This window comes from Triticum aestivum, chromosome 4A (assembly GCF_018294505.1).
Source record: "Triticum aestivum cultivar Chinese Spring chromosome 4A, IWGSC CS RefSeq v2.1, whole genome shotgun sequence".
NCBI classification, from domain to species: Eukaryota; Viridiplantae; Streptophyta; class Magnoliopsida; order Poales; family Poaceae; genus Triticum; species Triticum aestivum.
The window spans coordinates 350,262,329-350,276,118 of NC_057803.1; positions in this window are offsets into that span (position 1 = coordinate 350,262,329).

Genomic DNA, 13,790 nt, shown 5'->3' on the forward strand with positions numbered 1-13,790 from the left:
CCCGCTGAGTTCCTGCAACTCTACGAGTTGAGCATCGAGGCGGCCAACGGCGACGAAAAGGTCATGGAAAACTAATTTCGCATGGCTCTCAATGATGGCGCCCGCTCATGCCTCCTGAACCTGCCCGCGGGATTAATCTCCTCCTGGGGTGAGATGCGCAACCGCTTCATTGACAACTTCCAGGGCACTCGCGACCGCCCTCCGGCCGCGGGTGACCGGTGCCGCATCAAGCAACAACGGGGAGAGACCTTGCAGAAGTACATCCAGCCCTTCAACAACGTTCGTCTCAAGATCCCCAAGGTGACTAACAAGGCCATCATCTCAGTGTTTTCCGAGGGCGTCCGTGACATCAAGATGAAGGAGGAGCTCGCCATCCACGAGGAGCTATGCACTCCTCTGGAGCTGTTCAACATAGCAACCAAGTGTGCAAGAGCTGAGGAGGGGCGTTTCTCCCTTCTCGAGCTCCCTGAATTAGCGACCCAGAGGAGAAGAAAGCCAATGCCAAGGACGTGAAGCGCAAGGGAGTAGCCGTACTCGCGGCAGAGTCGGACACGAAGCGCGGCCGGGACCACCCCGAGTCGTCCAAAAGCAGCCGACCATTCTGCGCCTTCCACAACGTACACAGCCACAACACTAACAACTGTTAAGAACTCAGGGCCGTTCGAGATGGATGCTTCGGTCGACGCCCCGAGCGCAATGACCGGGGCTATAGCCAAGGAGGAGGACAAGGTGGAGGACGCTGGGACGACTGCGGACCCCGCCAGGAGTGGCGCGACCGGCCTCGTGAGGACCATTGGCAGGAGCAGCCTCGTGAAGGCGCCTGGTGCGACCAGCCTCGCGAGGACCGTCCTCAGGGTAATCCTGGTCTCCCTCCGCTGCCACCACCACCAAGAAGGAACAACGACCACCATCAGGACGAGGGGGCTGGGGGCTTCCAGGAGCCGCACGACATCGCTTGCATCTTGGGTGGAGCTTAGGACCCAACATCTCAGCGTATCTTCAAGAAGTTTGCTCGCGAGGTGAACACAGCCCTTCCTAGGCTCGAGGCCACGCACCCGCTTAGGTGGTCCAAGTACACCATCACCTTCAGCTCGGCGGACCAGCTCAAGTGCGCGGCGACCGCCGGCGTCCTCCCGATGCTCTATTCACCCGTCATCACCAATGTCCAAGTCAACAAGACCCTCATCGACGGTGGCGCGGGGCTCAGTGTCCTGTCCATCAAGACGTTCGACAACCTTCAAGTGCCCTATGATCAGATGCAGCCCATCAAGCCCTTCTCAGGAGTGACTAACGACTCCACCAGCCCGATAGGGTAGGTCTGCCTCCCTGTCACCTTCGAACAGCGCGACAACTACTGCACCGAGCTCATCGACTTTAACATTGCTCACATCCGTCTGCCGTACAATGCCATCCTCGGGTACCCGACATCAGCCATGGCAGTGACCCACCATGGCTACAATGTCCTCAAGATGCCAGGAAGCAGCGGAATCATCACAGTCCCCTACAAAGAAAGAGATGCAGTGTGCTCCCTCAAAAGTGCCTTCCAAGCAGCAGCAATCGAAGACCCTGACAGCGAGGGCACGGAGTACCCTCCTGAAGCGACCGCCAAGAAGAAGAAGCAACTACTTCGCACAGGGCCTCAGGGGGGGCGGTGTCTCTAACGTCGCCGCCTCAGGATCTGCGCCCATGCCTAGGGCGCCTCCCTCCCTCGCATAGGAAGGCGCGCCCGACGCCCTCCTTGAGCGAGGCTCGGGGGCTCTCTTCTGGAGGGCTTTAGACCTGGCCTACATCACAAGGGAGGCACTCGGGCACTGATACGTCTCCACCGTATCTATAATTTTTGATTGTTCCATGCTATTATATTATCCATCTAGGATGTTATAGATGCATTTATATGATTTTTGGGACTAACCTATTAACCTAGAGCCCAGTGCCAGTTTCTGTTTTTTCCTTTTTTTTAGTATCACGGAAAAGGAAAACCAAACGAAGTCCAATTGACTTGAAATTTCATAGAGATTATTTTTGGACCAGAAGAAGCCCACGGAGTATCGAAGATGGGCCAGAAGAGTCCCAAGGCACCCACGAGGACGAGGGCGCGCCCTACCCCCCTGGGCATGCCCCCTACCTCGTGGTCGCCTCGAAGACCCCACTGGCTTGTTCCCGAGGCCAAAACCTCTTATATATACCCAAACTTCCAGAACATAACCTAGATCAGGAGTTCCGCCACCGCAAGCCTCTGTAGCCACCAAAAACCAATCTAGATCATTCCGGCACCCTAACTGAGGGAGGGAATCCCTCTCCGGTTTCCATCTTCATAATCCCGGTGCTCTCCATCACGAGGAGGGAGTAGTTCACCCTCGGGGCTGAGGGTATGTACCAGTAGCTATGTGTTTGATCTCTCTCTGTCTCATGTTCTTGATTCAGCACGATCTTGATGTATCGTGAGCTTTGCTATTATAGTTGGGTCTTATGATGTATCGCGATCTCTTGTAATGGATTGAGGTTTCCCTTTGAAGTTATCTTATCAGATAGAGTCTTTAAGGATTTGAGAACACTTGATGTATGTCTTGCATGTGCTTATCTGTGTTGACAATGGGATATCACGTGATCCACTTGATGTATGTTTCGGTGATCAACTTGCGAGTTCCGTGACCTTGTGAACTTATGCATAGGGGTTGGCACACGTTTTTGTCTTGACTCTCCGGTAGAAACTTTGGGGCACTCTTTGAAGTTCTTTGTGTTGGTTGAATAGATGAATCTGAGATTGTGTGATGCATATCGTATAATCATACCCACGGATACTTGAGGTGACATTGGAGTATCTAGGTGACATTAGGATTTTGGTTGATTTGTGTCTAAAGGTGTTATTCTCGTATGAACTCTATGATAGATTGACTGGAAATAATAGCTTCGTGTTATTTTACTATGGACTCTTGAATAGATCGATCAGAAAGAATAACTTTGAGGTGGTTTCGTACCCTACAATAATCTTTTTGTTTGTTCTCCGCTATTAGTGAGTTTGGAGTGACTCTTTGTTGCATGTTGAGGGATTCTTATATGATCCAATTATGTTATTATTGTTGAGAGAACTTGCACTAGTGAAAGTATGAACTCTAGGCCTTGTTTCGAAGCATTGCAATACCATTTTCGCTCACTTTTACCACTTTATACCTTGCTATTTTTACATTTTCAGATTACAAAAACCTATATCTACCATCCATATTGCAATTGTATCACCATCTCCTCGCCGGACTAGTGCACCTATACAATTTACCATTGTATTGGGTGTGTTGGGGACACAAGAGACTCTTTGATATTTGGTTGCAGGGTTGTTTGAGAGAGACCATCTTCATCCTACGCCTCCCACGGATTGATAAACCTTAGGTCATCCACTTGAGGGAAATTTGGTACTGTCATACAAACCTCTGCACTTGGAGGCCCAACAACATCTACAAGAAGAAGGTTGTGTAGTAGACATCAAGCTCTTTTCTGGCACCATTGCCGGGGAGGTGAGTGCTTGAAGGTATATCTTTAGATCTTGCAATTGAATGTTTTAGTTTCTTGTTTTATCAATAGTTTAGTTTATAAAAGAAAATTACAAAAAATTGGAATTAAGGTTGCCTCATATGCTTCATCTTTTTAATGTCTTTCGTGAAAATTATGGGAAGGAAAATTGTCCTCAAGTACTAGAAGAAGAATGCATTAGAATGTTTGGCACTAAATATTTGAATGATGAGCATGATTTCAATGTTGTTAGTACAATTCCTTGAATATCCATGATGCTAATGATATAGAAAGCCACGAGCTTGGGAAAGCTATGTTTGATGAAGATGATATTTTTTGTCCCCCAAGTTTTGATGAGCAAATTTATTATGATGAAAGCATGCCTCCTATTTATGATGATTATATTGATGAAAGTGGATTTGGAGAGGTCATGACTTTATTTAGTGATGAATCCACTATTTCGAAGGAGGTCCCAATTGATTATGAGAACGAAGTTGCTATCTATGACGATTATTGTGATGACATGTATGCTATAAACAATAATGATAACCATGAAACTTGTCGCCATGATTTTATTTTCAATTGGATTATGCCTCACATGATAGTTATATTGTTGAGTTTGCTCCCACTATTATGAATGAGAAGAATTTTCATTATGTGGTGAGTAGTAAATTTTCTATGCTTGTAGATCATCAAAAGAATGCTTTATGTGATGGTTATATTGTTGAATTCATTCATTATGCTACTGAAAATTATTTTGGGGGAGGAACATATGCTTGTAGGAATTTCAATAATATCAAGTTTCCTCTCTATGTGTTGAAAATCTTGAAATTATGCTTGCTTTGCCTTCCTATGCTAGTTGATTATTGCTCCCATAAGTTGTTTGCTCACAAAATCCCTATGCATAGGAAGTGGGTTAGAATTAAATGTGCTAGTCACATTCTTCATTATGCTCTCTTTATGTTTCAATTATTATCTTTTATGTCAGCATCATTGAAATCATCATGCCTAGCTTGGGGTGTTAAACATTAGCACTTGTTGGGAGGCAACCCAATCTTTATTTTTGTTCTTTGCTTTTTTTGCTCATGTTTAGTAATAAATAATTCATCTAGCCTCTGTTTAGATGTGGTTTTATGTTTTAATTAGTGTTTGTGCCAAGTAGAACCTTTGGGAAGACTTGGGCGAAGTCTTTATGATCTTGCTGTAAAAAAAGAAACTTTTCGGCGCTTGAGATTAGCTTCCATTTTTTACTGTAGAGTGAATTTAGGTTGATTCTTTTCGCATATGATTAATGGAAAAATTCCTCAGGTCCTCTAATTTATTTCAGAATTTTTGGAGTGACAGAAGTATTCGAATGATACAGATTACTACAGACTGTTTTGTTTTTGACAGATTCTGTTTCCATCGTGTTGTTTGCTTATTTTGATGAATATCTGAGTAGAATCGGAAGGTATGAACCATAGAGAAGTTCGAATACAGTAGATATTAAAAAATATGAATTTAGAATGATTTCACAACAGTACCTAAGTGGTGATTTATTTTCTTATACTAACGGAGCTTACAAGTTTTCTATTAAGTTTTGTGTTGTGAAGTTTTCATGTTCTGGGTAAAGATTCGATGGACTATGGAATAAGGAGTGGCAAGAGCCTAAGATTGGGGATGCCCAAGGCACCCCAAGGTAATATTGAAGGACAACCAAGATCCTAAGCTTGGGGATGCCCCGGATGGCATCCCCTCTTTCGTCTTCGTTCATCGGTAACTTTGCTTGGAGCCATATTATTATTCACCACATGATATGTGTTTTGCTTGGAGCGTCATTTTTTTTGCTTGTTGTTTGAATAAAATACCAAGATCTGAAATTCTTAAATGTTAGAGAGTCTTCACATAGTTGCATAATTATTCGACTACTCATTGATCTTCACTTATATCTTTTGGAGTAGTTTGTCATTTGCTCTAGTGCTTCACTTATATCCTCTTAGAGCACGACGGTGGTTTTATTTTGGAGAAATAGATGAACTCTCATGCTTCACTTATATTATTTTGAGAATCTTTAGAACAGCATGGTAGTTTGCTTTGGTTATGAAACTAGTCCTAATATGATGGGCATTCAAGATTGGTATAATAAAAACATTCATATAGAGTGCGTTGAATACTATGACAAGTTTGATACTTGATGATTGTTTTGAGATATGAAGATGGTGATATTAGAGTCATGCTAGTTGAGTAATTGTGAAATTGAGAAATACTTGTGTTGAGGTTTGCAAGTCCCGTAGCATGCACGTATGGTAACCGTTGTTTGACAAATTTGAAGCATGAGGTGTTCTTTGATTCCCTTCCCTATGAGTGGCGGTCGGGGACGAGCGATGGTCTTTTCCTACCAATCTATCCCCTAGGAGCGTGCGCATAATGCTTGGTGTTTGATGACTTGTAGAGTCCATGGATTATACGCACTCTCACCTTTACATCATTGCTAGCCTCTTCGGTACTCTGCATTGCCCTTTCTCACCTTGAGTGTTGGTGCAAACTTCTCCGGTGCATCCAAACCCCGTGATATGATATGCTCTATCACACATAAGCCTCCTTATATCTTCCTCAAAACAGCCACCATACCTACCTATTATAGCATTTTCATAGCCATTCCGAGATATATTGCCATGCAACATTCCACCGTCTCGTTTATTATGACATGCTTCATCATTGTCATATTGCCTTGCATGATCATGTAGTTGACATCATATTTGTGGCAAAGCCACCGCTCATCATTTTTCGTACATGTCACTCTTGATTCATTGCCCATCCCGGTACACGGCCGGAGGCATTCATATAGAGTCATATTTTGTTCTAAGTATCGAGTTGTAATCCTTGAGTTGTAAATAAATAGAAGTGTGATGATCATCATTTAGAGCATTGTCCCATGTGAGGAAATAAAAAAGGGAAAAAAGAGAAAGGCCAAAAAAAGAGAAGGACAAAAAAATGAAAGAAAAAGAGACAAGGGGCAATGCTACTATCCTTTTACCACGCTTGTGCTTCAAAGTAGCACCATGGTCTTCATGATAGAGATACTCTTGTTCTGTCACTTTCATATACTAGTGGGAATTTTCATTATAGAACTTGGCTTGTATATTCCAATAATGGGCTTCCTCAAATGCCCTAGGTATTCGTGAGCAAGCAAGTTGGATGCACACCCACTTAGTTTGTTTTGTTGAGCATTCATACATTTATAGCTCTAGTGCATCCGTTGCATGGCAATCCATACTTCTTCCATTGACATCAATTGATGGGCATATCCCAAGCCCGTTGATTAGCCGCGTCAATGTGAGAATTTTTTTAATCTTCTCCACATAACCCCCATCACTATATTCTATTCCACACATAGTGCTATGTCCATGGCTCACGCTCATGTATTGCATGATAGTTAAATTTTTTTTGAGATTACTAAAGTATGAAACAACTGTTTGGCTTGTCATTGAGGTTATGCATGATGGGAGCATTTTTATGTGACAAAAATGAAGCATAGCCAAACTATATGATTTTGTAGGGATAAGCTTTCTTTGGCCATGTTATTTTGAGAAGACATGACTGCTTATTTAGTATGCTTGAGGTATTATTATTTTTATGTCAATATTAAACTTTTGTATTGATTCTTATGGATCTGGATATTCTTTCCACAATAAATAGGATTGCATATATAAATATGTTAGGTAGCATTCCACATCAAAAATTCTGTTTTTAGCATTTACCCACTCGAGGACGAGCAGGAATTGAGCTTGGGGATGCTTGATACGTCTCCAACATATCTATAATTTTTATTGTTCCATGCTATTATATTATCGATCTAGGATGTTTTATATGCTATTTTATATTATTTTTGGGACTAACCTATTAACCTAGAGCCCAGTGCCAGTTTATGTTTTTTCCTATTTTTGAGTATCGCAGAAAAGGAAAACCAAACAAAGCCAATTGACCTGAAATTTCACGGAGATTATTTTTGGACCAAAAGAAGCCCACGGAGTATCGGAGATGGGCCAGAAGAGTCCCGAGGCACCCACTAGTGTGGGGGGCCCGCCCTACCCCCCTGGGCGGGCCTCCTACCTTGTGGCCGCCTGGAGACCCCCATGACTTGTTCCCGACGCCAAAACCTCTTATATATACCCATACTTCCAGAACATAACCTAGATCGGGAGTTCCGCCGCCGCAAGCCTCTGTAGCCACCGGAAACCAATCTAGACCCGTTCTAGCACCCTGCCGGAGGGGGAATCCCTCTCCGGTGGCCATCTTCATCATCCCGGCGCTCTCCATGACGAGGAGGGAGTAGTTCACCCTCGGGGCTGAGGGTATGTACCAGTAGCTATGTGTTTGATCTCTCTCTCTCATGTTCTTGATTCAGCACGATCTTGATGTATCGCGAGCTTTGCTATTATAGTTGTATATTATGATGTTTGTCCCCCTCTACTCTCTTGTAATGGATTGAGTTTTCCCTTTGAAGCTATCTTATCAGATTGAGTCTTTAACGATTTGAGAACACTTGATGTATGTCTTGCATGTGCTTATCTGTGGTGACAATGGGATATCACTTGATCCACTTGATGTATGTTTTGGTGATCAAGTTGTGAGTTTCGTGCCCTCGTTAACATATGCATAGGGGTTGGCACACATTTTCATCTTGACTCTCCGGTAGAAACTTTTCTTTGAAGTTCTTTGTGTTGGTTGAATAGATGAATCTGAGATTGTCTGATGCACATCGTATAATCATACCCACGGATACTTGAGGTGACATTGGAGTATCTAGGTGACATTAGGGTTTTGGTTGATTTGTGTCTTAAGGTGTTATTCTAGTGCGAACTCTATGATAGATTGAACGGAAAGAGTAGCTTCATGTTATTTTACTACGGACTCTTAAATAGATTGATCTGAAAGAATAACTTTGTGTGGTTTTGTACCCTACAATAATCTATTTGTTTGTTCTCCTCTATTAGTGACTTTGGAGTGACTCTTTGTTGCATGTTGGGGGATTCTTATATGATCCAATTATGTTATTATTGTTGAGAGAACTTGCACTAGTGAAAGTATGAACTCTAGGCCTTGTTTTGAAGCATTGCAATACCATTTTTGCTCACTTTTACTACTTGCTACCTTGATGTTTTTATATTTTCATATTACAAAAACCTATATCTATCATCCATATTGCACTTGTATCACCATCTCTTCGCCGAACTAGTGCACCTATACATTTTACCATTGTATTGGGTGTGTGGGGTACACAAGAGACTCTTTGTTATTTGGTTGCGGGGTTGTTTGAGAGAGACCATCTTCATCCTACACCTCCCACGGATTGATAAACCTTAGGTCATCCACTTGAGGGAAATTTGCTACTGTCCTACAAACCTCTGCACTTGGAGGCCCAACAACGTTTACAAGAATAAGGTTGTGTAGTAGGCATCAGGCACCACATGGAGGGGTGCTTCACGACATGTTTCCCTCAGGAGGGCACTGGGCGAGGAGCGACTGGCACTCAGGAGTTCATCGTCAAGGCCACCCAGGAGCTTCAGGAAGGAAGACTAATATGCGGCGACCGCCGCCTATCGGTGTCAAACCCGACAGATCTCGGGGTAAGGTATCCCGAATTGTGCGTCTAAGGATCGATGGTAACAGGAGACAGGGGACACAATGTTTACCCTGGTTCGGGCCCTCTTGATGGAGGTAATAACCGACTTCCTTCTTGATTGACTTTGATGAGTATAGGGGTTACAGGAGTTGATCTACCTCGAGATCGTATGTTGTGGTCTAAACCCTACAGGTATGATGAGTAATGTCATAATAATCTACCGACTAGCCTGGCCTATGATAACAAGAGTCCTAGTCGAATACGCAGGTGGAGAGGAGTCCTTGTCTTGAGCACCAAGTCTTGTGGAATCTTCCTCGTATATGTCTTCGGCTGTCCGAACTGGCCCATGAGTAACCGGCCATGGGGGTCTCGGCCCAATCCAACTGATCGGGAGATGGTGTGGTGAGTACCCCCTAGTCTAGGACACCGCCAGTAGCCCACTGAACCGGTCTTCAAGTTGGGGATGCTCCTCAGTTCTTCCGAACTGTTCTTCGTCTTCGGTTGTCGGTCATGAAAACTAGTTCAACAAATCTTCCCATCTTCCATCTTGAGGATTGTCGAGCTAAATCTGAAGATCTCACACGTCAGGTATCCGAGGAGCTCTTTAAGTCTTCGGCCTTTATTAATGCCTTGTTATTTTTATGCGACACCTCGGGTTTGAAGTCGGTCCCGGGCGGCAGTGTCCTCTCGCGTGCGATCTCCAACGCCGGACTATATTCGAGGTATCTTTTGTAGACGAGCACCAACGCCGAAATGCTTTCGAGCTCCAACACAGGAATGTATCCGAGCTCCAACGCCGGACTATGTCCAAGCTCCAACGTCGGATGATATCCGAGGTGTCATAGATCACCTTGTTTTAGAAAAGTTGAAGGAGTTTAGCCGAGATTAATGCCGGAAATGCGCTCTATGGAGCCAGCCACTAGCGCCCGAGCTTTATGCCGGACTGCTTCCGAGGTGGTGCACCACCCCGACTGTGAGCCGATTTTTTGTCAATATTTTTGATTGGTGCAATTTATTCTCTGCCGAGATATATAGCCGGTAGCCCTCAAGGTGTGTATCGGTCTAAAACCCGAGATGCACCTGAAGGATGACATAAGACCGCTGATCCCAGTAGCTAAAAGTGCGTTATATCGACTAGAGGGGGGTGAATAGGCGATTTTTATGAAATTCTTCATTGAGGAATTTGCCGGTGAGGAAATTCCTTAGCGAAGAACTACTAGTAGCGGAATAAGTACTCAAAAGTAAACATAACAGAATACAAGCATAGTCATCATGATGAAATGAAGACAGGCACAGAGTACAGGAAGCGTAATCACAGGATAACACAGGATGAAGACAAACAGACTGAAGAAACTGAACTGAGGAAATTGAGAAAGTCTTCAGTCAAAGTCTTCAAACACAGATATGAACAAACACACAGCACAGTTATGAGGAAATGAAAGAGTTGAGGAAATAGAACCAGTAAGCTTGGTGAAGACAATGATTTGGTAGACCAGTTCCAAATGTTGTCTCAGTTGTACGTCTGGTTGGAGTGGCTGAGTATTTAAACTCGAGGACACACAGTCCCGGAAACCCAGTCCTGAACACGTAGCTCAGGACACCCAGTCCTCACCGTATTCTCCTTGAACTAAGCTCACACAGACCTCGTCCAATCACTCATGGTAAGTCTTCAGGCGAGTTCCAAACCTTCACAAACTTGGTCACTCGGCGATCCACAATTCCTCTTGGATGCTCTAGACGATGACGCCTAACCGTCTGGAAGAAGCACAGTCTTCAAAGGTAACAAGCGTTGGATCCACTCAGGATCAATCTCTTCAGTGATGCTCAATCACTTGGGGTTTGTAGGTGTTTGGGTTTTGGGTTTTTGGTTTTTCCTCACTTGATGATTTTCGCTCAAAGTCCTCAGAAGATGGGTTGCTCTCAAATGACAAGTGTCAGTTTCTCTTGGAGTAGCCAACCAGCTAGTGGTTGTAGGGGGCGGCTATTTATAGCCTAGGGAGCAGCCCGACATGATAAGACATAAATGCCCTTCAATGATATGACCGTTAGGTGGATAGATATTTTCGAATAGCTGGCGCATAGGACAACAACAGTCAGAATTTTGAGTAGCAAAATCCTCAGGGCTATCATGTTCCTCACTATGTAGGCAATCCGCACTAGCGAATTCCTAACTCCTCAGTCAGGACAAATTCCTCAGAGACCAGAAGAACTTCGTCTCTCTCACTGAAGAAATTGACTGAACTGTATGAGATTTCCAATGGCTTCACTCGAAGGGATTGGTAGGTGTAGGATTTTGAGTTGAGCATCACATGGAAATTTTTCCTTAGTATTTCCTCGACCCCCTTTAACAGTACGGTGTTTCCTATGACTCAAGAAAGATAAAAACAAAACTATGAAAACAAAAGTATTCAAGCTTCATATTCCTCGCATGAATATCAAGTCTTCACGGACACACCAATTTCTTCACTTTCAAAGTCTTCATGAAAGTCTTCAGAAATACCAAAATCTTCAGTCGAAGATATTCATTTTTAGGGGTCGACTTTTCCTGTAAATATCAAACTCCTCATAGACTTATAGACATGTGTACACTCACAAACGCATTAGTCCCTTAACCTATAAGTCTTCAATACACCAAAATTACTAAGAGGCACTAGATGCACTTATAGTAGCCGCTAAGACTCAGGTTGATTTGCAAAATTGGCCTGAGGATCAACTCCTAGCTCGGCAAAATACTTTGGGACACAAAAAGCGGTGTGCAAAGAACTCGAGACTCAGGTTGGGTGCGGCCGGCCAACCTCAGGATCGTAATCTCCTCAAAAACTATATCGCAGTTAAATTTTCTGCACTGGATTGCCAATGCAGTAGCCCCCGAGACATTGCTTGGGTTGCAACACCAGATCAGGGGATCCATGTACCCCTTTAATATTACTAAATGATAAGCCCGAAGCCTAGTAGCCCCCGAACCTTAATGCGGGCACGGGTGTCCCAATTAAGGATTGATATTCAGAGTAAAAACACAAATTATGTGTAATGATTCTATGTATACAAGTACTTTACATCATTAATGCTCAGATCCGCATTGTACAAAACTTTGTTGACCGACCATCGGCTTCCACCTCCTCGGCCAGTAGCCGAGGAGTGTTTGTCCTACTTTATAAACCGGTTATAAGTGCAAAGATTTATGGAAAACAAGGAAATCCGGCCATACGGTTTTATAAACAAAGGTATACACAGAGATATGATATATTATTTAATGTAAGAACCATCTTCCAAGGTAAATAGTCTCGCTATTGGTTCCTTTCTTTGGGTCGTCATGCTTATCATGATCATGAAACCTCACCTCCGATCAATGTGGGAGGAAAATATTGAGGATTAAGTTCGGGGAAAGTTCCCGAACTCTGTGGTATTAATGAACCGAAATTTTTAATACCGTCATTGCCGACCAATGTGATCCTTTAAGATCACTAGCTTTCGGCTTCACCTAGTCTGAGGTACTAACTCAGATGACCTGGTAGTAACAATCACAGAGGTGCTCCCTTTACCGCCTAGCCGAACAATCGGGAACGTAGGGGTAAGCACAGGAGCCAGGCAACCCAGCTTGGCAAAAATCTTAAGTCAAATTGATGCATATTTATGGCTTTATAACAATGATTACGAAACTAGCCCTCGTATATAAAATACGAACGTCGATGATATATTTATTTTGACTCCGTTGCAACTATTTATCTTTTGAAAGTGGCCCATCGTCGGCTTCTACCCCTTTGTAGATACTACGCAGGGTGTTTCCGCAATAACAAGACAACCCTTAGCCGACATCTTGGTGCCCGAAGGCGGTTGTGTTAGCGGAAACGAGGCAATCAGATATGCGGGCTTTATAACTTTCACTAAGTCATATGAGCTTTAAACTAGGGAAGATAGCTACGAGCATCGGTTAGTGTTTGGCGACAGCCGAGGTCAAGCCATAAACACTTTGGCCAATGTTATGAACGGCCCGTCATTTAACATAGTCATCGGATCGCAGACCAGTTTATGCTTATTGTGACAGTCAATTTTAAGATTTCTCCACTGAGGTGGTTAACCATGCGAGCGGGAAGCACAATCGAAGTGGTTCTACCTTTGCACACCTAGCCGAACAAAGCGGAAAGTAGGAGGCAAGCGCAGGAGCAGGGCAACCCAACTATTGATCGAAGACACAATTCCAAACCGATGCATATTTAGCAATATCCAAGAATGTTTTTGCCGAATCTCTAAAGGTGTCCGGCGTTGCACCGCGAGACTTATGCTGGAAACACACAAATAGTTTTAAAGTGCCATAATCTTGGAAAACCAAAAACCTCAGTAAAAACTTGACGTCCGAACAAGATCAAGTGTTCGGTGCCAATCCGAAAATTGGAAGAAAAAAATGTGCTTCTGCCATGCTTTAACATGACACACCCGATATCAACACTTCAAGCGGGCCAGCCTACGGCTTCGAGCTCCTTATCCCAAAGGTGGAGTACTTCTTCGAGGCCCGTTTAGCAAACTAAACTTGAGTGGTTTTTTAGAGAGAAGACAGGCTATCCGGCTATTGACCATACACTCGAGTCGAAAAAGGAGCGGCAGAAATAGACTTTGCAACGACCCAAAAGAAAACACATTTACTATAAAATAGCTCATATAAATTTTAGGAGCCCCCAAGTGA